General features: G+C 32.4%; 1 pseudogene; it reads right to left on the reverse strand.

The window, feature by feature from the left end:
• Positions 1 to 2,257: 2,257 nt before the first annotated feature.
• LOC110667329 (protein transport protein Sec61 subunit beta-like) lies at positions 2,258 to 3,593 on the reverse strand (annotated as a pseudogene).
• Between the last annotated feature and the right edge of the window lie 729 nt (positions 3,594 to 4,322).

Here is a 4,322-nt window from a genome sequence, read left to right on the forward strand (position 1 = left end):
AAATCATAGAAAAAGAAAGAAAGGAAACAAAGAGTTTCTCTCCACGTTGATAAAGGCAAATGAATATAGATAAACTAGTCTTCTACTTGTACTTTGTGCTGATATAATCTCTATTAATATATTATTTAATTAAATAAAGATATGACTATATAACTTTTTTATATAATATATTTAATTTATTTAAAAAGTAAGAATAATTTTTAAAAAATTTATGAAAATATAAAGAAAATAAATATGAAAAATAAATATAAATTAAAACTAAATATAAAAATTAAATAATAAGATATAAATAAAATGGATATAAATAAATTTTTATAAAATAAAAATTAACTTAGTGATATTTGAATAAATTATTTACCGCTTCTAAAGCTTCTATTACTAAAATATCATTTAGTAGATTTAAGAGAAAATCTTGATTGAAAATTATATTTTCTATTTGTGGTTAATTTGATTTTTATATATAATACTAATTTATATAATACTAATTTATATAATTTACGACTATAATTTTAAATTTTTTTAATATTAATTAAATTATAATTATTATCATAAAATTTTTATTATAAAAAATTAAACACAATTTTATAATTATAGTGGAAAGTTAAAAAGTTACAGTGATTTATATAATTTATGACTATAATTTTTAATTTTTTTTATTATTAATTAAATTATAACTATTGTTATAATAAAGGCAAAATGAAAAAATAAGAAAAAAAAATCTAATAGAGCTCCACCGCTCGTCACATTTTGATGAAAGTCCATTTTGAAACCAATGTTATTATATTTATTATACAACTAATAATGGTATCTCTCTCTAAATCCATACTTAATATTGAAAAAATAAAACTCATTCAACCATAGAAAATAAGCTAAATAACTAATACTATTTTTATTTTCTTCAATTTTTAATTTATATTTCACCTTATCTTTTATCTTAAATGATAATTTTTTTTACATATATTAGTATTATTAAAAAGATTATATTAATTTTTTTTGTAATTATTTTTATTTATCTTTATGTGCATATATCAATGTAATTTATTGACCAAATACCTTTATATTTAACAAATAAATAACACAAATTAAAGTGTTTGATAGGTTAAAATAAAAATTTAAAATATTACCAGACTTTTCGTAAAAATATAAACATCAATTTATGTGTTTTGCATGGAAAGTATGTTGTGTTACTTATTAAGTAGACTTGCAATCCGGAGAATGTTAATTCTTGCTTTCCTGCGTATTTATTGGCATATGTGGGCAGTACCTAAACAATCATACTCAAGTTTACAGCTCCTCCTTCCTCCCAGAAAAAGCAAAGACTACAAAAGCCATTTGAGTAATTTATCTGCAGAGATCCCATTTTCAAATCACTAAATATTAAATAGGAAGCTAGCAAATTGAGTGATTATGGGAATAGAGAACAATAGAAAATCTAAAAACTTGATGGAGAAACACAAGTAGTTTATTATTTGTATTCCTCTGCATTTCCTTTCTTTTAAGGGTTGATTGCAGCCAAGAGCCAAGAAGGAACAAAAAAGGAAAAAAGAAGATTGTATTTGTGGCCAATTGCCTTTGACAAATCAAGGGGTTAAAAACAAAATCCTGCTTCAGTTGCTATTTACCATTCTCTCCAATGCCTAGCAGCAACTAGAAAAGCCAATGACTACATCTACTTCTCAATTTATGGAAATTGAAATTCATAGCCTTGAATTATATATATATATAATCCCCTCAATTCACCTTCTCATGGGAATCCATTTCCTGTGTAGCTAAATTGCTATAAGCTATCATCTCACAATGTGATCTTTTGCATAGTGCTAAATAGAGCAAGAAACAACTGAATCGAACACTAGCAATTGCATACAAACGAAAACAATGCTACTGCCATAAACTAGAAATCAACAATAACAAACCCATCTTAAACTATTAGAGATCTAGAGAGCCCAAGGCACTTGGGCCATGCTCGTCCTTGCTAAACTAAGACTTTGATACCACCACTTGGTAGAGATTTTAGAGATCTAGGGAACCCAAATTACTCGGTCTTACGAAAAGATCACACCCAAAAACTTTACATCACATACAACCCAAAACCGCAACGAGTCGATGTAGAAATTCCATACTCATATATTTCCAACATAAACCACAACACCCAACTCTAATCAGCCGACCCATCTTGCATTACCAATGCCATAAACTAGCGATCAGGAACAAACAAGCGACGCGAATAAATAAACCAGAGAAAAACGATCAAAACCAATAACAGAACGTCCAAAACTCACTTGTTAACTTCCATGAAGCAATAGCATCCAACGATTCAAAACTCTGTTTCAAAATAAAAAATCCTATTCGCTACAACCCTCCCAATCCCATCATTTACAGAGCAACACAAGGGAGGAAGGGGATAAAAAAAAAATGCATTCAGTTACCAGTCAAAGATCAGAAACAACAAGCATCTCCTCCAATTCCGACTCAAGGGTTCCAATCGTGCAGTTTAGGCTCCGGGAGCTACCTTGCTGCGATAAAGCTTGCCAAACACGTGAAGAGTGGTGACGAAACCGATGAAGCAGAGGCTCATCACGAGGACGACAGTGGGGGAGATCTTGAGGCCGGGAGCATCATCGGTGTAGAATCGGAGCATGTTGCTGCTACCTCATCCGAGCCCATCGGCAGCACCGGAAGCAGAGGATCGGAGGCGGCGGCGACGCAAGCCAGCCGCGGCAGCAGCAGAGCCGCGAGGAACCATTACGCCGGGACGAGAGGTAGAGGAGGAGGCGGTTTGAGACTGGGAAGTACCTCGCGCCATGGTTCAACAGTAGAAGGGAGTGAAGCAAATCAGTGAAATGAAAACAGTAGATGTAATAGTAAGAGCAAAATGGAAGGAAATGCCGAGGAGTTGAGGGTGTAAATATGAAGAAATTGAAGGGTATAGTTATAATTATGGTGGTTATGTGGATAAGAGCGCGCGGATGGGAAAGTTCTGGCGCGCCTAAGTTGGTTATATCACTATTTTTTTAGTTAGTTTTTAATGAATTTAAAGCTCAATAATTGATGGGTTTATTTGATGAGTTTTTTTTTTTTTTTTTAATTGAAACAGGGATAAATAACATTGATTAAAAATGCTTCAACCCAAAACATATAAGGCTAAAATTAGAGAATCATACTACAAGAGGTCCATGGCCTTAATAAAGAGTCAAGCATCACCCAGCCCATAAGGTAAAAACTAAGCTAATTTAGGTAGAGAGATCCGAAAGAAGACGCGAGCAAGACTAGCTCTCCTTCGAACTTCTATTTCTAAGGAAAAACATCTATTGAAGTACACATTGGATTCATGTGTAGGTAAAATGCTTGATAAAGGCTCTAGATCAACAAACCATAAAGATTTAGAGAATCCCTACAAGCTCCAATCAAATCGAGAAGGCTTATAACCATGGCATCAAGAAGTAGAACATATGGGAGAAGAAATAATAGAAGAGAAGAGAGAGCACTAAGGATTCTCATTCTCTTTTAGCTAAAAAGGGAGGTGGCGGTCCAAAGAATGGTTAACCAACACTTTTCACCCTTGGAATCTCTCTTTCTTGAAGCTATTTTTTGATGCTCCATCTCCCAGCTTTTCAAAGACACCTGCTACAACTACATAGAAGCAACAAAACACAAAGGCAGATTATTGATTTCCCTTTTTTTTACATACAAATCTGCCATTAAATAATCTTATTTATGCACGCCAGCCAGCTCAAAGGGTGGGGAGAGACAAAATCCACATCTCTTGGTGAGGTATCTACTGTCCCTTGCCCGAAAGAAATAAGGGAAGTGATGTTTCAAAATATGTCCAAGAGGGGGGTGAATTGGACTAAAATAATTTTTCGGTTCTTATTCAAAACTTTTGAAAAATTGCAGCTTAGTTCAACCTAATTTTCTACTATAAAATATGTGTGATACTGCTCAAATAATTAGTTGATGCAACGTTGGCTTATAAACATTCAGTATACTGATCTAACAGAATATATTAGCACTCAGTAAAAATTCCGTAATCTGAATAAAATCACAGCACATCAAACAGAGCAGTAAACAGATTATATCAGTTGACAACAGATATAGCAGTAAGCAAATTTCATCATATCTCAGCAGATTCAATCAGTAAACAGATTATCTCAGTATGGAGCAGAGTTAACAATAAACCGTATCAATTCTCAACTCAGCAAAAATAATTCAACTAGAAAATTAAAGTGCATAAATTTAAAGAGTAAGGGTTGAGAGAATTGAACACTGAATTTTTATAGTAGTTCGGTCTAACTAGTCTACATCCACTCTCTCAAAGATTTCAC

The sequence above is a fragment of the Hevea brasiliensis genome, chromosome 1 (assembly GCF_030052815.1).
Source record: "Hevea brasiliensis isolate MT/VB/25A 57/8 chromosome 1, ASM3005281v1, whole genome shotgun sequence".
NCBI classification, from domain to species: domain Eukaryota; kingdom Viridiplantae; phylum Streptophyta; class Magnoliopsida; order Malpighiales; family Euphorbiaceae; genus Hevea; species Hevea brasiliensis.